The 21,404-nt window shown below is 37.2% G+C and overlaps 1 long non-coding RNA gene, 18 other non-coding genes and 15 pseudogenes across 19 annotated transcripts; all 34 read right to left on the bottom strand.

Moving 5' to 3' along the window:
* Window positions 1–77: 77 nt before the first annotated feature.
* LOC116935565 lies at window positions 78–905 on the bottom strand. The gene is made up of 2 exons (XR_006642169.1): window positions 728–905; window positions 78–627 (listed from the first exon to the last, which is right to left on the bottom strand). It is a non-coding gene; the product is annotated as an uncharacterized LOC116935565 (long non-coding RNA).
* A 584-nt stretch (window positions 906–1,489) lies between these two features.
* LOC123468308 lies at window positions 1,490–1,608 on the bottom strand. Its single transcript, XR_006642184.1, has one exon. It is a non-coding gene; the product is annotated as a 5S ribosomal RNA (ribosomal RNA).
* Window positions 1,609–2,118: 510 nt separating this feature from the next.
* On the bottom strand, window positions 2,119–2,237 carry LOC123468307. The gene has a single exon (XR_006642183.1). It is a non-coding gene; the product is annotated as a 5S ribosomal RNA (ribosomal RNA).
* Window positions 2,238–2,747: 510 nt separating this feature from the next.
* LOC123468306 lies at window positions 2,748–2,866 on the bottom strand. The gene has a single exon (XR_006642182.1). It is a non-coding gene; the product is annotated as a 5S ribosomal RNA (ribosomal RNA).
* A 510-nt stretch (window positions 2,867–3,376) lies between these two features.
* On the bottom strand, window positions 3,377–3,495 carry LOC123468304. Its single transcript, XR_006642180.1, has one exon. It is a non-coding gene; the product is annotated as a 5S ribosomal RNA (ribosomal RNA).
* A 510-nt stretch (window positions 3,496–4,005) lies between these two features.
* LOC123468335 lies at window positions 4,006–4,124 on the bottom strand (annotated as a pseudogene).
* Window positions 4,125–4,634: 510 nt separating this feature from the next.
* On the bottom strand, window positions 4,635–4,753 carry LOC123468303. Its single transcript, XR_006642179.1, has one exon. It is a non-coding gene; the product is annotated as a 5S ribosomal RNA (ribosomal RNA).
* Window positions 4,754–5,263: 510 nt separating this feature from the next.
* Window positions 5,264–5,384, bottom strand: LOC123468287 (annotated as a pseudogene).
* Window positions 5,385–5,894: 510 nt separating this feature from the next.
* On the bottom strand, window positions 5,895–6,013 carry LOC123468302. Its single transcript, XR_006642178.1, has one exon. It is a non-coding gene; the product is annotated as a 5S ribosomal RNA (ribosomal RNA).
* Window positions 6,014–6,523: 510 nt separating this feature from the next.
* Window positions 6,524–6,642, bottom strand: LOC123468334 (annotated as a pseudogene).
* Window positions 6,643–7,152: 510 nt separating this feature from the next.
* Window positions 7,153–7,271, bottom strand: LOC123468301. The gene has a single exon (XR_006642177.1). It is a non-coding gene; the product is annotated as a 5S ribosomal RNA (ribosomal RNA).
* Window positions 7,272–7,781: 510 nt separating this feature from the next.
* Window positions 7,782–7,900, bottom strand: LOC123468300. Its single transcript, XR_006642176.1, has one exon. It is a non-coding gene; the product is annotated as a 5S ribosomal RNA (ribosomal RNA).
* Window positions 7,901–8,410: 510 nt separating this feature from the next.
* On the bottom strand, window positions 8,411–8,529 carry LOC123468333 (annotated as a pseudogene).
* A 510-nt stretch (window positions 8,530–9,039) lies between these two features.
* Window positions 9,040–9,158, bottom strand: LOC123468299. Its single transcript, XR_006642175.1, has one exon. It is a non-coding gene; the product is annotated as a 5S ribosomal RNA (ribosomal RNA).
* Window positions 9,159–9,668: 510 nt separating this feature from the next.
* On the bottom strand, window positions 9,669–9,787 carry LOC123468298. The gene has a single exon (XR_006642174.1). It is a non-coding gene; the product is annotated as a 5S ribosomal RNA (ribosomal RNA).
* Window positions 9,788–10,297: 510 nt separating this feature from the next.
* On the bottom strand, window positions 10,298–10,416 carry LOC123468297. The gene has a single exon (XR_006642173.1). It is a non-coding gene; the product is annotated as a 5S ribosomal RNA (ribosomal RNA).
* Window positions 10,417–10,926: 510 nt separating this feature from the next.
* LOC123468296 lies at window positions 10,927–11,045 on the bottom strand. The gene has a single exon (XR_006642172.1). It is a non-coding gene; the product is annotated as a 5S ribosomal RNA (ribosomal RNA).
* A 510-nt stretch (window positions 11,046–11,555) lies between these two features.
* On the bottom strand, window positions 11,556–11,674 carry LOC123468289. Its single transcript, XR_006642171.1, has one exon. It is a non-coding gene; the product is annotated as a 5S ribosomal RNA (ribosomal RNA).
* A 510-nt stretch (window positions 11,675–12,184) lies between these two features.
* LOC123468338 lies at window positions 12,185–12,303 on the bottom strand. The gene has a single exon (XR_006642206.1). It is a non-coding gene; the product is annotated as a 5S ribosomal RNA (ribosomal RNA).
* A 510-nt stretch (window positions 12,304–12,813) lies between these two features.
* On the bottom strand, window positions 12,814–12,933 carry LOC123468336 (annotated as a pseudogene).
* Window positions 12,934–13,444: 511 nt separating this feature from the next.
* Window positions 13,445–13,564, bottom strand: LOC123468284 (annotated as a pseudogene).
* Window positions 13,565–14,075: 511 nt separating this feature from the next.
* LOC123468331 lies at window positions 14,076–14,194 on the bottom strand (annotated as a pseudogene).
* Window positions 14,195–14,552: 358 nt separating this feature from the next.
* Window positions 14,553–14,670, bottom strand: LOC123468337 (annotated as a pseudogene).
* A 512-nt stretch (window positions 14,671–15,182) lies between these two features.
* LOC123468330 lies at window positions 15,183–15,301 on the bottom strand (annotated as a pseudogene).
* Window positions 15,302–15,816: 515 nt separating this feature from the next.
* Window positions 15,817–15,935, bottom strand: LOC123468327. The gene has a single exon (XR_006642203.1). It is a non-coding gene; the product is annotated as a 5S ribosomal RNA (ribosomal RNA).
* A 359-nt stretch (window positions 15,936–16,294) lies between these two features.
* LOC123468293 lies at window positions 16,295–16,413 on the bottom strand (annotated as a pseudogene).
* A 358-nt stretch (window positions 16,414–16,771) lies between these two features.
* LOC123468292 lies at window positions 16,772–16,891 on the bottom strand (annotated as a pseudogene).
* Window positions 16,892–17,404: 513 nt separating this feature from the next.
* Window positions 17,405–17,525, bottom strand: LOC123468290 (annotated as a pseudogene).
* Window positions 17,526–17,884: 359 nt separating this feature from the next.
* LOC123468342 lies at window positions 17,885–18,004 on the bottom strand (annotated as a pseudogene).
* A 358-nt stretch (window positions 18,005–18,362) lies between these two features.
* On the bottom strand, window positions 18,363–18,481 carry LOC123468316. Its single transcript, XR_006642192.1, has one exon. It is a non-coding gene; the product is annotated as a 5S ribosomal RNA (ribosomal RNA).
* Window positions 18,482–18,840: 359 nt separating this feature from the next.
* Window positions 18,841–18,960, bottom strand: LOC123468286 (annotated as a pseudogene).
* Window positions 18,961–19,471: 511 nt separating this feature from the next.
* LOC123468305 lies at window positions 19,472–19,590 on the bottom strand. The gene has a single exon (XR_006642181.1). It is a non-coding gene; the product is annotated as a 5S ribosomal RNA (ribosomal RNA).
* Window positions 19,591–20,100: 510 nt separating this feature from the next.
* LOC123468340 lies at window positions 20,101–20,220 on the bottom strand (annotated as a pseudogene).
* Window positions 20,221–20,885: 665 nt separating this feature from the next.
* Window positions 20,886–21,004, bottom strand: LOC123468283. The gene has a single exon (XR_006642170.1). It is a non-coding gene; the product is annotated as a 5S ribosomal RNA (ribosomal RNA).
* Window positions 21,005–21,404: the final 400 nt, after the last annotated feature.

The following is a 21,404-nucleotide window of genomic DNA, read 5'->3' as shown; positions in this document are numbered from 1 at the left end:
TTATGAGGTTGTTAAAAAATTACGCGATTTCTTTCAGTTTCTAACCTTTTAATGGAGAAAATAACCAAAACGGACGCTTTTGTGTTGAAGACATCCCTCAGTAGAAATGCTCTTGTATTCCGGCATAAAAGAGTGGCGAGTTTGCCTCACGCTCTAAAAGATGAAGTGTTCAAATAAACACCAGACGATAGAGGACAAGATCCTCTAACTGAAACTGTGTGTGGTTCAAAGGTTTCACATGGAGGTTGGAAAATTAAAATTGGGTAAAATAAGAACCACTACTTAAGGCAAGAAGAGCTTGGAAGTTTCTGTTTATACAATCTATGAACACGGCTACTCGTTGGTATGGTGTTTGAAGATTCGAAAGCATGTTGGCTTGGGATGAGTTTAGACCCATTTTCTGGAGTTTAGAACTGAAATAATGTTTTAAAGAACTACCAGAACTAGAAATCTCACTATGCTACATACTATCACTGTTGGAGGCTTTTTTTTTTTTATTAGTATGTTTCAACAAAGATGGGTCCGCCTATGTGTCCGAGCGCCACAGCTTGATAGTCTTATCGTTTTCCAGTGCAGCAGATGCGATGACCTTTTCAGTAGAATGGCATCCAGTACATAACACGACATCTGGAATGCAGCACAAAACAATTCGTGAGTGCCAACGAGGCCCATTCAAAACTGCAACACATGTACAAAACGGCGGCCACCGGCTAATGAGGAGTCTTACCTCTACGACTTTGAAGTTTTTGAACAATTTCTTTCGTTTGCAAGTTCCAAATCTAAACCGTGTTGTCTCCAGAACCGAACACGAACCACTATAGAAAGAGTGATACATTAACTTACATCAATTTGTTAAACTATGCCCTACTTTTCCTCCAGTACCTGAAAGGTTGGCGAAGATGCAATATTTTCCTTTCTTATGTCCAGTATTGGTTTCCAAGCATTTGCCCTGGATATCATAGGCAAAACAGATCATTAAACTGCCTTTAAAACAGTGTGGGTTGAATGACGACACCTTGGAATAATCCCATAATTACCTATTGTGTCCCGAGTTTTCGTTTTTTGGGATGAAATTTTCCTACACTTACATTCTCCATGCAAAAACCCATTGTTTAAGGTATTTTTCGTGTTGAAAGATGAGTTGGTTAATTTTTAATTTGTGTTTGTTCACAAATGGCGACAGCGGCTGTCGTTTTTCCTTTGTTTTATTAGCATTTTATGAAGCCCGGTTCAGCCATTGACGTGTGCCCATCCAAATCTCGAAGGCGGACAACCTGTGGCCTTAATTAAATGCTTCTACCTAATGTATAAGTTGCCCCCAAATATTATGAGCAAATGAAACTTTCTCTGTACGCCCTACTGTAGAGCATGTATGCTTTTCAGCTAGAAGACCAATTAAATGACAGTAATAAACGCTTTTCGATATCCGTATACAATACTTTACCTAAATACGTTACTACTACAGCATTGCTGGTTATAATACGTTTGATGCCAACAGCATCCCGTATTCCCAAGCGGTCACCCTTCTAGGTACTAACGGGACCCGACGCAGCTTAACTTCTGGGAGCTGACGAGACCAGGTTTTTTCTGCGTGGTATGGCCGTTGACGTTTTAATACGAAACTGAATTGAATACACTCAAGGAATGATTTTCCAACATTGAAACCTACACAAGGACGATTAATTTCTATAATTAATGATATTGGACTGGTAACCATCGTGTTCGTTGAGCCACTATTTTTCTATGAAATAGAAATTCAAGAATTTAATACGAAACTGAATTGAATACGCTCAAGGAATGATTTTCCAACATTGAAACCTACACAAGGACGATTAATTTCTATAATTAAGGATATTGGACTGGTAACCATCGTGTTCGTTGAGCCACTATTTTTCTATGAAATAGAAATTCACATTCATCGGTAAAGTCACTGCTGGTAATAAAACACTCTACACTTCCCTTGTTGGTGTTTAAAAAATAGCTATCAGTGTGTACGAGATGAATTATCAAAATTCAACCCTAGATGGCGTTTAATAAAGTATCAAAATTCACCACGAGATGGTTTTAACTAAAACTTTGATTCATTTTCGAAACTCTTGCTGGTTATAAAACGTTTGATGCCAACAGCATCCCGTATTCCCAAGCGGTCACCCTTCTAGGTACTAACGGGACCCGACGCAGCTTAACTTCTGGGAGCTGACGAGACCAGGTTTTTTCTGCGTGGTATGGCCGTTGACGTTTTAATACGAAACTGAATTGAATACACTCAAGGAATGATTTTCCAACATTGAAACCTACACAAGGACGATTAATTTCTATAATTAAGGATATTGGACTGGTAACCATCGTGTTCGTTGAGCCACTATTTTTCTATGAAATAGAAATTCAAGAATTTAATACGAAACTGAATTGAATACGCTCAAGGAATGATTTTCCAACATTGAAACCTACACAAGGACGATTAATTTCTATAATTAAGGATATTGGACTGGTAACCATCGTGTTCGTTGAGCCACTATTTTTCTATGAAATAGAAATTCACATTCATCGGTAAAGTCACTGCTGGTAATAAAACACTCTACACTTCCCTTGTTGGTGTTTAAAAAATAGCTATCAGTGTGTACGAGATGAATTATCAAAATTCAACCCTAGATGGCGTTTAATAAAGTATCAAAATTCACCACGAGATGGTTTTAACTAAAACTTTGATTCATTTTCGAAACTCTTGCTGGTTATAAAACGTTTGATGCCAACAGCATCCCGTATTCCCAAGCGGTCACCCTTCTAGGTACTAACGGGACCCGACGCAGCTTAACTTCTGGGAGCTGACGAGACCAGGTTTTTTCTGCGTGGTATGGCCGTTGACGTTTTAATACGAAACTGAATTGAATACACTCAAGGAATGATTTTCCAACATTGAAACCTACACAAGGACGATTAATTTCTATAATTAAGGATATTGGACTGGTAACCATCGTGTTCGTTAAGCCACTATTTTTCTATGAAATAGAAATTCAAGAATTTAATACGAAACTGAATTGAATACGCTCAAGGAATGATTTTCCAACATTGAAACCTACACAAGGACGATTAATTTCTATAATTAAGGATATTGGACTGGTAACCATCGTGTTCGTTGAGCCACTATTTTTCTATGAAATAGAAATTCACATTCATCGGTAAAGTCACTGCTGGTAATAAAACACTCTACACTTCCCTTGTTGGTGTTTAAAAAATAGCTATCAGTGTGTACGAGATGAATTATCAAAATTCAACCCTAGATGGCGTTTAATAAAGTATCAAAATTCACCACGAGATGGTTTTAACTAAAACTTTGATTCATTTTCGAAACTCTTGCTGGTTATAAAACGTTTGATGCCAACAGCATCCCGTATTCCCAAGCGGTCACCCTTCTAGGTACTAACGGGACCCGACGCAGCTTAACTTCTGGGAGCTGACGAGACCAGGTTTTTTCTGCGTGGTATGGCCGTTGACGTTTTAATACGAAACTGAATTGAATACACTCAAGGAATGATTTTCCAACATTGAAACCTACACAAGGACGATTAATTTCTATAATTAAGGATATTGGACTGGTAACCATCGTGTTCGTTGAGCCACTATTTTTCTATGAAATAGAAATTCAAGAATTTAATACGAAACTGAATTGAATACGCTCAAGGAATGATTTTCCAACATTGAAACCTACACAAGGACGATTAATTTCTATAATTAAGGATATTGGACTGGTAACCATCGTGTTCGTTGAGCCACTATTTTTCTATGAAATAGAAATTCACATTCATCGGTAAAGTCACTGCTGGTAATAAAACACTCTACACTTCCCTTGTTGGTGTTTAAAAAATAGCTATCAGTGTGTACGAGATGAATTATCAAAATTCAACCCTAGATGGCGTTTAATAAAGTATCAAAATTCACCACGAGATGGTTTTAACTAAAACTTTGATTCATTTTCGAAACTCTTGCTGGTTATAAAACGTTTGATGCCAACAGCATCCCGTATTCCCAAGCGGTCACCCTTCTAGGTACTAACGGGACCCGACGCAGCTTAACTTCTAGGAGCTGACGAGACCAGGTTTTTTCTGCGTGGTATGGCCGTTGACGTTTTAATACGAAACTGAATTGAATACACTCAAGGAATGATTTTCCAACATTGAAACCTACACAAGGACGATTAATTTCTATAATTAAGGATATTGGACTGGTAACCATCGTGTTCGTTAAGCCACTATTTTTCTATGAAATAGAAATTCAAGAATTTAATACGAAACTGAATTGAATACGCTCAAGGAATGATTTTCCAACATTGAAACCTACACAAGGACGATTAATTTCTATAATTAAGGATATTGGACTGGTAACCATCGTGTTCGTTGAGCCACTATTTTTCTATGAAATAGAAATTCACATTCATCGGTAAAGTCACTGCTGGTAATAAAACACTCTACACTTCCCTTGTTGGTGTTTAAAAAATAGCTATCAGTGTGTACGAGATGAATTATCAAAATTCAACCCTAGATGGCGTTTAATAAAGTATCAAAATTCACCACGAGATGGTTTTAACTAAAACTTTGATTCATTTTCGAAACTCTTGCTGGTTATAAAACGTTTGATGCCAACAGCATCCCGTATTCCCAAGCGGTCACCCTTCTAGGTACTAACGGGACCCGACGCAGCTTAACTTCTGGGAGCTGACGAGACCAGGTTTTTTCTGCGTGGTATGGCCGTTGACGTTTTAATACGAAACTGAATTGAATACACTCAAGGAATGATTTTCCAACATTGAAACCTACACAAGGACGATTAATTTCTATAATTAAGGATATTGGACTGGTAACCATCGTGTTCGTTGAGCCACTATTTTTCTATGAAATAGAAATTCAAGAATTTAATACGAAACTGAATTGAATACGCTCAAGGAATGATTTTCCAACATTGAAACCTACACAAGGACGATTAATTTCTATAATTAAGGATATTGGACTGGTAACCATCGTGTTCGTTGAGCCACTATTTTTCTATGAAATAGAAATTCACATTCATCGGTAAAGTCACTGCTGGTAATAAAACACTCTACACTTCCCTTGTTGGTGTTTAAAAAATAGCTATCAGTGTGTACGAGATGAATTATCAAAATTCAACCCTAGATGGCGTTTAATAAAGTATCAAAATTCACCACGAGATGGTTTTAACTAAAACTTTGATTCATTTTCGAAACTCTTGCTGGTTATAAAACGTTTGATGCCAACAGCATCCCGTATTCCCAAGCGGTCACCCTTCTAGGTACTAACGGGACCCGACGCAGCTTAACTTCTGGGAGGGCTGACGAGACCAGGTTTTTTCTGCGTGGTATGGCCGTTGACGTTTTAATACGAAACTGAATTGAATACACTCAAGGAATGATTTTCCAACATTGAAACCTACACAAGGACGATTAATTTCTATAATTAAGGATATTGGACTGGTAACCATCGTGTTCGTTAAGCCACTATTTTTCTATGAAATAGAAATTCAAGAATTTAATACGAAACTGAATTGAATACGCTCAAGGAATGATTTTCCAACATTGAAACCTACACAAGGACGATTAATTTCTATAATTAAGGATATTGGACTGGTAACCATCGTGTTCGTTGAGCCACTATTTTTCTATGAAATAGAAATTCACATTCATCGGTAAAGTCACTGCTGGTAATAAAACACTCTACACTTCCCTTGTTGGTGTTTAAAAAATAGCTATCAGTGTGTACGAGATGAATTATCAAAATTCAACCCTAGATGGCGTTTAATAAAGTATCAAAATTCACCACGAGATGGTTTTAACTAAAACTTTGATTCATTTTCGAAACTCTTGCTGGTTATAAAACGTTTGATGCCAACAGCATCCCGTATTCCCAAGCGGTCACCCTTCTAGGTACTAACGGGACCCGACGCAGCTTAACTTCTGGGAGCTGACGAGACCAGGTTTTTTCTGCGTGGTATGGCCGTTGACGTTTTAATACGAAACTGAATTGAATACACTCAAGGAATGATTTTCCAACATTGAAACCTACACAAGGACGATTAATTTCTATAATTAAGGATATTGGACTGGTAACCATCGTGTTCGTTGAGCCACTATTTTTCTATGAAATAGAAATTCAAGAATTTAATACGAAACTGAATTGAATACGCTCAAGGAATGATTTTCCAACATTGAAACCTACACAAGGACGATTAATTTCTATAATTAAGGATATTGGACTGGTAACCATCGTGTTCGTTGAGCCACTATTTTTCTATGAAATAGAAATTCACATTCATCAGTAAAGTCACTGCTGGTAATAAAACACTCTACACTTCCCTTGTTGGTGTTTAAAAAATAGCTATCAGTGTGTACGAGATGAATTATCAAAATTCAACCCTAGATGGCGTTTAATAAAGTATCAAAATTCACCACGAGATGGTTTTAACTAAAACTTTGATTCATTTTCGAAACTCTTGCTGGTTATAAAACGTTTGATGCCAACAGCATCCCGTATTCCCAAGCGGTCACCCTTCTAGGTACTAACGGGACCCGACGCAGCTTAACTTCTAGGAGCTGACGAGACCAGGTTTTTTCTGCGTGGTATGGCCGTTGACGTTTTAATACGAAACTGAATTGAATACACTCAAGGAATGATTTTCCAACATTGAAACCTACACAAGGACGATTAATTTCTATAATTAAGGATATTGGACTGGTAACCATCGTGTTCGTTAAGCCACTATTTTTCTATGAAATAGAAATTCAAGAATTTAATACGAAACTGAATTGAATACGCTCAAGGAATGATTTTCCAACATTGAAACCTACACAAGGACGATTAATTTCTATAATTAAGGATATTGGACTGGTAACCATCGTGTTCGTTGAGCCACTATTTTTCTATGAAATAGAAATTCACATTCATCGGTAAAGTCACTGCTGGTAATAAAACACTCTACACTTCCCTTGTTGGTGTTTAAAAAATAGCTATCAGTGTGTACGAGATGAATTATCAAAATTCAACCCTAGATGGCGTTTAATAAAGTATCAAAATTCACCACGAGATGGTTTTAACTAAAACTTTGATTCATTTTCGAAACTCTTGCTGGTTATAAAACGTTTGATGCCAACAGCATCCCGTATTCCCAAGCGGTCACCCTTCTAGGTACTAACGGGACCCGACGCAGCTTAACTTCTGGGAGCTGACGAGACCAGGTTTTTTCTGCGTGGTATGGCCGTTGACGTTTTAATACGAAACTGAATTGAATACACTCAAGGAATGATTTTCCAACATTGAAACCTACACAAGGACGATTAATTTCTATAATTAAGGATATTGGACTGGTAACCATCGTGTTCGTTGAGCCACTATTTTTCTATGAAATAGAAATTCAAGAATTTAATACGAAACTGAATTGAATACGCTCAAGGAATGATTTTCCAACATTGAAACCTACACAAGGACGATTAATTTCTATAATTAAGGATATTGGACTGGTAACCATCGTGTTCGTTGAGCCACTATTTTTCTATGAAATAGAAATTCACATTCATCGGTAAAGTCACTGCTGGTAATAAAACACTCTACACTTCCCTTGTTGGTGTTTAAAAAATAGCTATCAGTGTGTACGAGATGAATTATCAAAATTCAACCCTAGATGGCGTTTAATAAAGTATCAAAATTCACCACGAGATGGTTTTAACTAAAACTTTGATTCATTTTCGAAACTCTTGCTGGTTATAAAACGTTTGATGCCAACAGCATCCCGTATTCCCAAGCGGTCACCCTTCTAGGTACTAACGGGACCCGACGCAGCTTAACTTCTGGGAGCTGACGAGACCAGGTTTTTTCTGCGTGGTATGGCCGTTGACGTTTTAATACGAAACTGAATTGAATACACTCAAGGAATGATTTTCCAACATTGAAACCTACACAAGGACGATTAATTTCTATAATTAAGGATATTGGACTGGTAACCATCGTGTTCGTTGAGCCACTATTTTTCTATGAAATAGAAATTCAAGAATTTAATACGAAACTGAATTGAATACGCTCAAGGAATGATTTTCCAACATTGAAACCTACACAAGGACGATTAATTTCTATAATTAAGGATATTGGACTGGTAACCATCGTGTTCGTTGAGCCACTATTTTTCTATGAAATAGAAATTCACATTCATCAGTAAAGTCACTGCTGGTAATAAAACACTCTACACTTCCCTTGTTGGTGTTTAAAAAATAGCTATCAGTGTGTACGAGATGAATTATCAAAATTCAACCCTAGATGGCGTTTAATAAAGTATCAAAATTCACCACGAGATGGTTTTAACTAAAACTTTGATTCATTTTCGAAACTCTTGCTGGTTATAAAACGTTTGATGCCAACAGCATCCCGTATTCCCAAGCGGTCACCCTTCTAGGTACTAACGGGACCCGACGCAGCTTAACTTCTAGGAGCTGACGAGACCAGGTTTTTTCTGCGTGGTATGGCCGTTGACGTTTTAATACGAAACTGAATTGAATACACTCAAGGAATGATTTTCCAACATTGAAACCTACACAAGGACGATTAATTTCTATAATTAAGGATATTGGACTGGTAACCATCGTGTTCGTTGAGCCACTATTTTTCTATGAAATAGAAATTCAAGAATTTAATACGAAACTGAATTGAATACGCTCAAGGAATGATTTTCCAACATTGAAACCTACACAAGGACGATTAATTTCTATAATTAAGGATATTGGACTGGTAACCATCGTGTTCGTTGAGCCACTATTTTTCTATGAAATAGAAATTCACATTCATCGGTAAAGTCACTGCTGGTAATAAAACACTCTACACTTCCCTTGTTGGTGTTTAAAAAATAGCTATCAGTGTGTACGAGATGAATTATCAAAATTCAACCCTAGATGGCGTTTAATAAAGTATCAAAATTCACCACGAGATGGTTTTAACTAAAACTTTGATTCATTTTCGAAACTCTTGCTGGTTATAAAACGTTTGATGCCAACAGCATCCCGTATTCCCAAGCGGTCACCCTTCTAGGTACTAACGGGACCCGACGCAGCTTAACTTCTGGGAGCTGACGAGACCAGGTTTTTTCTGCGTGGTATGGCCGTTGACGTTTTAATACGAAACTGAATTGAATACACTCAAGGAATGATTTTCCAACATTGAAACCTACACAAGGACGATTAATTTCTATAATTAAGGATATTGGACTGGTAACCATCGTGTTCGTTGAGCCACTATTTTTCTATGAAATAGAAATTCAAGAATTTAATACGAAACTGAATTGAATACGCTCAAGGAATGATTTTCCAACATTGAAACCTACACAAGGACGATTAATTTCTATAATTAAGGATATTGGACTGGTAACCATCGTGTTCGTTGAGCCACTATTTTTCTATGAAATAGAAATTCACATTCATCGGTAAAGTCACTGCTGGTAATAAAACACTCTACACTTCCCTTGTTGGTGTTTAAAAAATAGCTATCAGTGTGTACGAGATGAATTATCAAAATTCAACCCTAGATGGCGTTTAATAAAGTATCAAAATTCACCACGAGATGGTTTTAACTAAAACTTTGATTCATTTTCGAAACTCTTGCTGGTTATAAAACGTTTGATGCCAACAGCATCCCGTATTCCCAAGCGGTCACCCTTCTAGGTACTAACGGGACCCGACGCAGCTTAACTTCTGGGAGCTGACGAGACCAGGTTTTTTCTGCGTGGTATGGCCGTTGACGTTTTAATACGAAACTGAATTGAATACACTCAAGGAATGATTTTCCAACATTGAAACCTACACAAGGACGATTAATTTCTATAATTAAGGATATTGGACTGGTAACCATCGTGTTCGTTGAGCCACTATTTTTCTATGAAATAGAAATTCAAGAATTTAATACGAAACTGAATTGAATACGCTCAAGGAATGATTTTCCAACATTGAAACCTACACAAGGACGATTAATTTCTATAATTAAGGATATTGGACTGGTAACCATCGTGTTCGTTGAGCCACTATTTTTCTATGAAATAGAAATTCACATTCATCGGTAAAGTCACTGCTGGTAATAAAACACTCTACACTTCCCTTGTTGGTGTTTAAAAAATAGCTATCAGTGTGTACGAGATGAATTATCAAAATTCAACCCTAGATGGCGTTTAATAAAGTATCAAAATTCACCACGAGATGGTTTTAACTAAAACTTTGATTCATTTTCGAAACTCTTGCTGGTTATAAAACGTTTGATGCCAACAGCATCCCGTATTCCCAAGCGGTCACCCTTCTAGGTACTAACGGGACCCGACGCAGCTTAACTTCTGGGAGCTGACGAGACCAGGTTTTTTCTGCGTGGTATGGCCGTTGACGTTTTAATACGAAACTGAATTGAATACACTCAAGGAATGATTTTCCAACATTGAAACCTACACAAGGACGATTAATTTCTATAATTAAGGATATTGGACTGGTAACCATCGTGTTCGTTGAGCCACTATTTTTCTATGAAATAGAAATTCAAGAATTTAATACGAAACTGAATTGAATACGCTCAAGGAATGATTTTCCAACATTGAAACCTACACAAGGACGATTAATTTCTATAATTAAGGATATTGGACTGGTAACCATCGTGTTCGTTGAGCCACTATTTTTCTATGAAATAGAAATTCACATTCATCGGTAAAGTCACTGCTGGTAATAAAACACTCTACACTTCCCTTGTTGGTGTTTAAAAAATAGCTATCAGTGTGTACGAGATGAATTATCAAAATTCAACCCTAGATGGCGTTTAATAAAGTATCAAAATTCACCACGAGATGGTTTTAACTAAAACTTTGATTCATTTTCGAAACTCTTGCTGGTTATAAAACGTTTGATGCCAACAGCATCCCGTATTCCCAAGCGGTCACCCTTCTAGGTACTAACGGGACCCGACGCAGCTTAACTTCTGGGAGCTGACGAGACCAGGTTTTTTCTGCGTGGTATGGCCGTTGACGTTTTAATACGAAACTGAATTGAATACACTCAAGGAATGATTTTCCAACATTGAAACCTACACAAGGACGATTAATTTCTATAATTAAGGATATTGGACTGGTAACCATCGTGTTCGTTGAGCCACTATTTTTCTATGAAATAGAAATTCAAGAATTTAATACGAAACTGAATTGAATACGCTCAAGGAATGATTTTCCAACATTGAAACCTACACAAGGACGATTAATTTCTATAATTAAGGATATTGGACTGGTAACCATCGTGTTCGTTGAGCCACTATTTTTCTATGAAATAGAAATTCACATTCATCAGTAAAGTCACTGCTGGTAATAAAACACTCTACACTTCCCTTGTTGGTGTTTAAAAAATAGCTATCAGTGTGTACGAGATGAATTATCAAAATTCAACCCTAGATGGCGTTTAATAAAGTATCAAAATTCACCACGAGATGGTTTTAACTAAAACTTTGATTCATTTTCGAAACTCTTGCTGGTTATAAAACGTTTGATGCCAACAGCATCCCGTATTCCCAAGCGGTCACCCTTCTAGGTACTAACGGGACCCGACGCAGCTTAACTTCTGGGAGCTGACGAGACCAGGTTTTTTCTGCGTGGTATGGCCGTTGACGTTTTAATACGAAACTGAATTGAATACACTCAAGGAATGATTTTCCAACATTGAAACCTACACAAGGACGATTAATTTCTATAATTAAGGATATTGGACTGGTAACCATCGTGTTCGTTGAGCCACTATTTTTCTATGAAATAGAAATTCAAGAATTTAATACGAAACTGAATTGAATACGCTCAAGGAATGATTTTCCAACATTGAAACCTACACAAGGACGATTAATTTCTATAATTAAGGATATTGGACTGGTAACCATCGTGTTCGTTGAGCCACTATTTTTCTATGAAATAGAAATTCACATTCATCAGTAAAGTCACTGCTGGTAATAAAACACTCTACACTTCCCTTGTTGGTGTTTAAAAAATAGCTATCAGTGTGTACGAGATGAATTATCAAAATTCAACCCTAGATGGCGTTTAATAAAGTATCAAAATTCACCACGAGATGGTTTTAACTAAAACTTTGATTCATTTTCGAAACTCTTGCTGGTTATAAAACGTTTGATGCCAACAGCATCCCGTATTCCCAAGCGGTCACCCTTCTAGGTACTAACGGGACCCGACGCAGCTTAACTTCTGGGAGCTGACGAGACCAGGTTTTTTCTGCGTGGTATGGCCGTTGACGTTTTAATACGAAACTGAATTGAATACACTCAAGGAATGATTTTCCAACATTGAAACCTACACAAGGACGATTAATTTCTATAATTAAGGATATTGGACTGGTAACCATCGTGTTCGTTGAGCCACTATTTTTCTATGAAATAGAAATTCAAGAATTTAATACGAAACTGAATTGAATACGCTCAAGGAATGATTTTCCAACATTGAAACCTACACAAGGACGATTAATTTCTATAATTAAGGATATTGGACTGGTAACCATCGTGTTCGTTGAGCCACTATTTTTCTATGAAATAGAAATTCACATTCATCAGTAAAGTCACTGCTGGTAATAAAACACTCTACACTTCCCTTGTTGGTGTTTAAAAAATAGCTATCAGTGTGTACGAGATGAATTATCAAAATTCAACCCTAGATGGCGTTTAATAAAGTATCAAAATTCACCACGAGATGGTTTTAACTAAAACTTTGATTCATTTTCGAAACTCTTGCTGGTTATAAAACGTTTGATGCCAACAGCATCCCGTATTCCCAAGCGGTCACCCTTCTAGGTACTAACGGGACCCGACGCAGCTTAACTTCTGGGAGCTGACGAGACCAGGTTTTTTTCTGCGTGGTATGGCCGTTGACGTTTTAATACGAAACTGAATTGAATACACTCAAGGAATGATTTTCCAACATTGAAACCTACACAAGGACGATTAATTTCTATAATTAAGGATATTGGACTGGTAACCATCGTGTTCGTTGAGCCACTATTTTTCTATGAAATAGAAATTCAAGAATTTAATACGAAACTGAATTGAATACGCTCAAGGAATGATTTTCCAACATTGAAACCTACACAAGGACGATTAATTTCTATAATTAAGGATATTGGACTGGTAACCATCGTGTTCGTTGAGCCACTATTTTTCTATGAAATAGAAATTCACATTCATCGAGTAAAGTCACTGCTGGTAATAAAACACTCTACACTTCCCTTGTTGGTGTTTAAAAAATAGCTATCAGTGTGTACGAGATGAATTATCAAAATTCAACCCTAGATGGCGTTTAATAAAGTATCAAAATTCACCACGAGATGGTTTTAACTAAAACTTTGATTCATTTTCGAAACTCTTGCTGGTTATAAAACGTTTGATGCCAACAGCATCCCGTATTCCCAAGCGGTCACCCTTCTAGGTACTAACGGGACCCGACCGCAGCTTAACTTCTGGGAGCTGACGAGACCAGGTTTTTTCTGCGTGGTATGGCCGTTGACGTTTTAATACGAAACTGAATTGAATACACTCAAGGAATGATTTTCCAACATTGAAACCTACACAAGGACGATTAATTTCTATAATTAAGGATATTGGACTGGTAACCATCGTGTTCGTTGAGCCACTATTTTTCTATGAAATAGAAATTCAAAATTTAATACGAAACTGAATTGAATACGCTCAAGGAATGATTTTCCAACATTGGAAACCTACACAAGGACGATTAATTTCTATAATTAAGGATATTGGACTGGTAACCATCGTGTTCGTTGAGCCACTATTTTCTCTATGAAATAGAAATTCACATTCATCGGTAAAGTCACTGCTGGTAATAAAACACTCTACACTTCCCTTGTTGGTGTTTAAAAAATAGCTATCAGTGTGTACGAGATGAATTATCAAAATTCAACCCTAGATGGCGTTTAATAAAGTATCAAAATTCACCACGAGATGGTTTTAACTAAAACTTTGATTCATTTTCGAAACTCTTGCTGGTTATAAAACGTTTGATGCCAACAGCATCCCGTATTCCCAAGCGGTCACCCTTCTAGGTACTAACGGGACCCGACGCAGCTTAACTTCTGGGGGCTGACGAGACCAGGTTTTTTCTGCGTGGTATGGCCGTTGACGTTTTAATACGAAACTGAATTGAATACACTCAAGGAATGATTTTCCAACATTGAAACCTAACACAAGGACGATTAATTTCTATAATTAAGGATATTGGACTGGTAACCATCGTGTTCGTTGAGCCACTATTTTTCTATGAAATAGAAATTCACATTCATCAGTAAAGTCACTGCTGGTAATAAAACACTCTACACTTCCCTTGTTGGTGTTTAAAAAATAGCTATCAGTGTGTACGAGATGAATTATCAAAATTCAACCCTAGATGGCGTTTAATAAAGTATCAAAATTCACCACGAGATGGTTTTAACTAAAACTTTGATTCATTTTCGAAACTCTTGCTGGTTATAAAACGTTTGATGCCAACAGCATCCCGTATTCCCAAGCGGTCACCCTTCTAGGTACTAACGGGACCCGACGCAGCTTAACTTCTGGGAGCTGACGAGACCAGGGTTTTCTGCGTGGTATGGCCGTTGACGTTTTAATACGAAACTGAATTGAATACACTCAAGGAATGATTTTCCAACATTGAAACCTACACAAGGACGATTAATTTCTATAATTAAGGATATTGGACTGGTAACCATCGTGTTCGTTGAGCCACTATTTTTCTATGAAATAGAAATTCAAAAATTTAATACGAAACTGAATTGAATACGCTCAAGGAATGATTTTCCAACATTGAAACCTACACAAGGACGATTAATTTCTATAATTAAAGGATATTGGACTGGTAACCATCGTGTTCGTTGAGCCACTATTTTCTCTATGAAATAGAAATTCACATTCATCAGTAAAGTCACTGCTGGTAATAAAACACTCTACACTTCCCTTGTTGGTGTTTAAAAAATAGCTATCAGTGTGTACGAGATGAATTATCAAAATTCAACCCTAGATGGCGTTTAATAAAGTATCAAAATTCACCACGAGATGGTTTTAACTAAAACTTTGATTCATTTTCGAAACTCTTGCTGGTTATAAAACGTTTGATGCCAACAGCATCCCGTATTCCCAAGCGGTCACCCTTCTAGGTACTAACGGGACCCGACGCAGCTTAACTTCTGGGGGCTGACGAGACCAGGTTTTTTCTGCGTGGTATGGCCGTTGACGTTTTAATACGAAACTGAATTGAATACACTCAAGGAATGATTTTCCAACATTGAAAAACCTACACAAGGACGATTAATTTCTATAATTAAGGATATTGGACTGGTAACCATCGTGTTCGTTGAGCCACTATTTTCTCTATGAAATAGAAATTCAAGAATTTAATACGAAAACTGAATTGAATACGCTCAAGGAATGATTTTCCAACATTGAAACCTACACAAGGACGATTAATTTCTATAATTAAGGATATTGGACTGGTAACCATCGTGTTCGTTGAGCCACTATTTTTCTATGAAATAGAAATTCACATTCATCAGTAAAGTCACTGCTGGTAATAAAACACTCTACACTTCCCTTGTTGGTGTTTAAAAAAATAGCTATCAGTGTGTACGAGATGAATTATCAAAATTCAACCCTAGATGGCGTTTAATAAAGTATCAAAATTCACCACGAGATGGTTTTAACTAAAACTTTGATTCATTTTCGAAACTCTTGCTGGTTATAAAACGTTTGATGCCAACAGCATCCCGTATTCCCAAGCGGTCACCCTTCTAGGTACTAACGGGACCCGACGCAGCTTAACTTCTGGGAGCTGACGAGACCAGGTTTTTTCTGCGTGGTATGGCCGTTGACGTTTTAATACGAAACTGAATTGAATACACTCAAGGAATGATTTTCCAACATTGAAACCTACACAAGGACGATTAATTTCTATAATTAAGGATATTGGACTGGTAACCATCGTGTTCGTTGAGCCACTATTTTTCTATGAAATAGAAATTCACATTCATCAGTAAAGTCACTGCTGGTAATAAAACACTCTACACTTCCCTTGTTGGTGTTTAAAAATAGCTATCAGTGTGTACGAGATGAATTATCAAAATTCAACCCTAGATGGCGTTTAATAAAGTATCAAAATTCACCACGAGATGGTTTTAAACGCTAAAACTTTGATTCATTTTCGAAACTCTTGCTGGTTATAAAACGTTTGATGCCAACAGCATCCCGTATTCCCAAGCGGTCACCCTTCTAGGTACTAACGGGACCCGACGCAGCTTAACTTCTGGGGAGCTGACGAGACCAGGTTTTTCTGCGTGGTATGGCCGTTGACGTTTTAATACGAAACTGAATTGAATACACTCAAGGAATGATTTTCCAACATTGAAACCTACACAAGGACGATTAATTTCTATAATTAAGGATATTGGACTGGTAATCCATCGTGTTCGTTGAGCCACTATTTTTCTATGAAATAGAAATTCACATTCATCAGTAAAGTCACTGCTGGTAATAAAACACTCTACACTTCCCTTGTTGGTGTTTAAAAAATAGCTATCAGTGTGTACGAGATGAATTATCAAAATTCAACCCTAGATGGCGTTTAATAAAGTATCAAAATTCACCACGAGATGGTTTTAACTAAAACTTTGATTCATTTTCGAAACTCTTGCTGGTTATAAAACGTTTGATGCCAACAGCATCCCGTATTCCCAAGCGGTCACCCTTCTAGGTACTAACGGGACCCGACGCAGCTTAACTACTGGGAGCTGACGAGACCGAGGGTTTTTCTGCGTGGTATGGCCGTTGACGTTTTAATACGAAACTGAATTGAATACACTCAGAGAGGAATGATTTTCCAACATTGAAACCTACACAAGGACGATTAATTTCTATAATTAAGGATATTGGACTGGTAACCATCGTGTTCGTTGAGCCACTATTTTTCTATGAAATAGAAATTCAAGAATTTAATACGAAACTGAATTGAATACGCTCAAGGAATGATTTTCCAACATTGAAACCTACACAAGGACGATTAATTTCTATAATTAAGGATATTGGACTGGTAACCATCGTGTTCGTTGAGCCACTATTTTTCTATGAAATAGAAATTCACATTCATCAGTAAAGTCACTGCTGGTAATAAAACACTCTACACTTCCCTTGTTGGTGTTTAAAAAATAGCTATCAGTGTGTACGAGATGAATTATCAAAATTCAACCCTAGATGGCGTTTAATAAAGTATCAAAATTCACCACGAGATGGTTTTAACTAAAACTTTGATTCATTTTCGAAACTCTTGCTGGTTATAAAACGTTTGATGCCAACAGCATCCCGTATTCCCAAGCGGTCACCCTTCTAGGTACTAACGGGACCCGACGCAGCTTAACTTCTGGGGAGCTGACGAGACCAGGGGTTTTTCTGCGTGGTATGGCCGTTGACGTTTTAATACGAAACTGAATTGAATACACTCAAGGAATGATTTTCCAACATTGAAACCTACACAAGGACGATTAATTTCTATAATTAAGGATATTGGACTGGTAACCATCGTGTTCGTTGAGCCACTATTTTTCTATGAAATAGAAATTCACATTCATCGGTAAAGTCACTGCTGGTAATAAAACACTCTACACTTCCCTTGTTGGTGTTTAAAAATAGAGCTATCAGTGTGTACGAGATGAAATTATCAAAATTCAACCCTAGATGGCGTTTAATAAAGTATCAAAATTCACCACGAGATGGTTTTAACTAAAACTTTGATTCATTTTCGAAACTCTTGCTGGTTATAAAACGTTTGATGCCAACAGCATCCCGTATTCCCAAGCGGTCACCCTTCTAGGTACTAACGGGACCCGACGCAGCTTAACTTCTGGGAGCTGACGAGACCAGGTTTTTTCTTGCGTGGTATGGCCGTTGACGTTTTAATACGAAACTGAATTGAATACACTCAAGGAATGATTTTCCAACATTGAAACCCTACACAAGGACGATTAATTTCTATAATTAAGGATATTGGACTGGTAACCATCGTGTTCGTTGAGCCACTATTTTTCTATGAAATAGAAATTCACATTCATCAGTAAAGTCACTGCTGGTAATAAAACACTCTACACTTCCCTTGTTGGTGTTTAAAAAATAGCTATCAGTGTGTACGAGATGAATTATCAAAATTCAACCCTAGATGGCGTTTAATAAAGTATCAAAATTCACCACGAGATGGTTTTAACTAAAACTTTGATTCATTTTCGAAACTCTTGCTGGTTATAAAACGTTTGATGCCAACAGCATCCCGTATTCCCAAGCGGTCACCCTTCTAGGTACTAACGGGACCCGACGCAGCTTAACTTCTGGGAGCTGACGAGACCAGGTTTTTTCTGCGTGGTATGGCCGTTGACGTTTTAATACGAAACTGAATTGAATACACTCAAGGAATGATTTTCCAACATTGAAACCTACACAAGGACGATTAATTTCTATAATTAAGGATATTGGACCTGGTAACCATCGTGTTCGTTGAGCCACTATTTTCTCTATGAAATAGAAATTCACATTCATCAGTAAAGTCACTGCTGGTAATAAAACACTCTACACTTCCCTTGTTGGTGTTTAAAAAATAGCTATCAGTGTGTACGAGATGAATTATCAAAATTCAACCCTAGATGGCGTTTAATAAAGTATCAAAATTCACCACGAGATGGTTTTAACTAAAACTTTGATTCATTTTCGAAACTCTTGCTGGTTATAAAACGTTTGATGCCAACAGCATCCCGTATTCCCAAGCGGTCACCCTTCTAGGTACTAACGGGACCCGACGCAGCTTAACTTCTGAGGAGCTGACGAGACCAGGTTTTTTCTGCGTGGTATGGCCGTTGACGTTTTAATACGAAACTGAATTGAATACACTCAAGGAATGATTTTCCAACATTGGAAACCTACACAAGGACGATTAATTTCTATAATTAAGGATATTGGACTGGTAACCATCGTGTTCGTTGAGCCACTATTTTTCTATGAAATAGAAATTCAAAAATTTAATACGAAACTGAATTGAATACGCTCAAGGAATGATTTTCCAACATTGAAACCTACACAAGGACGATTAATTTCTATAATTAAGGATATTGGACTGGTAACCATCGTGTTCGTTGAGCCACTATTTTTCTATGAAATAGAAATTCACATTCATCAGTAAAGTCACTGCTGGTAATAAAACACTCTACACTTCCCTTGTTGGTGTTTAAAAAATAGCTATCAGTGTGTACGAGATGAATTATCAAAATTCAACCCTAGATGGCGTTTAATAAAGTATCAAAATTCACCACGAGATGGTTTTAACTAAAACTTTGATTCATTTTCGAAACTCTTGCTGGTTATAAAACGTTTGATGCCAACAGCATCCCGTATTCCCAAGCGGTCACCCTTCTAGGTACTAACGGGACCCGACGCAGCTTAACTTCTGGGAGCTGACGAGACCAGGTTTTTTCTGCGTGGTATGGCCGTTGACGTTTTAATACGAAACTGAATTGAATACACTCAAGGAATGATTTTCCAACATTGAAACCTACACAAGGACGATTAATTTCTATAATTAAGGATATTGGACTGGTAACCATCGTGTTCGTTGAGCCACTATTTTTCTATGAAATAGAAATTCAAAAATTTAATACGAAACTGAATTGAATACGCTCAAGGAATGATTTTCCAACATTGAAACCTACACAAGGACGATTAATTTCTATAATTAAGGATATTGGACTGGTAACCATCGTGTTCGTTGAGCCACTATTTTTCTATGAAATAGAAATTCACATTCATCAGTAAAGTCACTGCTGGTAATAAAACACTCTACACTTCCCTTGTTGGTGTTTAAAAAATAGCTATCAGTGTGTACGAGATGAATTATCAAAATTCAACCCTAGATGGCGTTTAATAAAGTATCAAAATTCACCACGAGATGGTTTTAACTAAAACTTTGATTCATTTTCGAAACTCTTGCTGGTTATAAAACGTTTGATGCCAACAGCATCCCGTATTCCCAAGCGGTCACCCTTCTAGGTACTAACGGGACCCGACGCAGCTTAACTTCCTGGGAGCTGACGAGACCAGGTTTTTTCTGCGTGGTATGGCCGTTGACGTTTTAATACGAAACTGAATTGAATACACTCAAGGAATGATTTTCCAACATTGAAACCTCACACAAGGACGATTAATTTCTATAATTAAGGATATTGGACTGGTAACCATCGTGTTCGTTGAGCCACTATTTTTCTATGAAATAGAAATTCAAAAATTTAATACGAAACTGAATTGAATACGCTCAAGGAATGATTTTCCAACATTGAAACCTACACAAGGACGATTAATTTCTATAATTAAGGATATTGGACTGGTAACCATCGTGTTCGTTGAGCCACTATCTTTTTCTATAAATAGAAATTCAAGAATTTAATACGAAACTGAATTGAATACGCTCAAGGAATGATTTTCCAACATTGAAACCTACACAAGGACGATTAATTTCTATAATTAAGGATATTGGACTGGTAACCATCGTGTTCGTTGAGCCACTATTTTTCTATGAAATAGAAATTCACATTCATCAGTAAAGTCACTGCTGGTAATAAAACACTCTACACTTCCCTTGTTGGTGTTTAAAAAATAGCTATCAGTGTGTACGAGATGAATTATCAAAATTCAACCCTAGATGGCGTTTAATAAAGTATCAAAATTCACCACGAGATGGTTTTAACTAAAACTTTGATTCATTTTCGAAACTCTTGCTGGTTATAAAACGTTTGATGCCAACAGCATCCCGTATTCCCAAGCGGTCACCCTTCTAGGTACTAACGGGACCCGACGCAGCTTAACTTCTGGGAGCTGACGAGACCAGGTTTTTTCTGCGTGGTATGGCCGTTGACGTTTTAATACGAAACTGAATTGAATACACTCAAGGAATGATTTTCCAACATTGAAACCTACACAAGGACGATTAATTTCTATAATTAAGGATATTGGACTGGTAACCATCGTGTTCGTTGAGCCACTATTTTTCTATGAAATAGAAATTCAAAAATTTAATACGAAACTGAATTGAATACGCTCAAGGAATGATTTTCCAACACTTGAGAAACCTACACAAGGACGATTAATTTCTATAATTAAGGATATTGGACTGGTAACCATCGTGTTCGTTGAGCCACTATTTTTCTATGAAATAGAAATTCACATTCATCAGTAAAGTCACTGCTGGTAATAAAACACTCTACACTTCCCTTGTTGGTGTTTAAAAAATAGCTATCAGTGTGTACGAGATGAATT

Source organism: Daphnia magna, unplaced genomic scaffold, assembly GCF_020631705.1.
Source record: "Daphnia magna isolate NIES unplaced genomic scaffold, ASM2063170v1.1 Dm_contigs335, whole genome shotgun sequence".
NCBI classification, from domain to species: Eukaryota; Metazoa; Arthropoda; class Branchiopoda; order Diplostraca; family Daphniidae; genus Daphnia; species Daphnia magna.
The sequence above is the reverse complement of the archived record's forward strand: the minus strand, read 5'-3'. Positions and strand labels throughout refer to the sequence as shown.